Genomic DNA, 637 nt, shown 5'->3' on the forward strand with positions numbered 1-637 from the left:
TGCAAAATGCACCAAGCAGTACTAAGGAAGCTTCATCTGAAGAAGAAGCTTATGATCCTGAGAACCCTTCAATGGAAGAGGTGAATTACATGGGAGAACACTATGGAAACACCTACAATCCTTCATGGAGAAATCATCCAAATCTTTCATGGAAGGATCAACAGAGACCTCAACAAGGTTTCAACAACAATAATGGTGGAAGAAACAGGTTTAGCAATAGCAAGCCTTTTCCATCATCTTCTCAGCAACAGGCAGAGAGTTCTAAGCAGAACACCTCTAACTTAGCAACCATGGTCTCTGATCTAATCAAAACCACTCAAAGTTTCATGACTGAAACAAGGTCCTCCATTAGAAACTTGGAGGCACAAGTGGGACAGCTGAGCAAGAAAATTACTAAACTCCCTCCTAGTACTCTTCCAAGCAATACAGAAGAAAATCCAAAAGGAGAGTGCAAAGTCATCAACATGGCCGAATTTGGAGAGGAGGAAGAGGCAGTGAACGCCACTGAGGAAGACCTCAGTGGACGTCCACTGACCTCCAATGAGTTCCCCAATGAGGAACCATGGGAATCTGAGGCTCAAAATGAGACCATAGAGATTCCATTGGATTTACTTCTGCCATTCATGAGCTCTGATGA

This window comes from Arachis duranensis, chromosome 6 (genome assembly GCF_000817695.3).
Source record: "Arachis duranensis cultivar V14167 chromosome 6, aradu.V14167.gnm2.J7QH, whole genome shotgun sequence".
Classification (NCBI taxonomy): Eukaryota; Viridiplantae; Streptophyta; class Magnoliopsida; order Fabales; family Fabaceae; genus Arachis; species Arachis duranensis.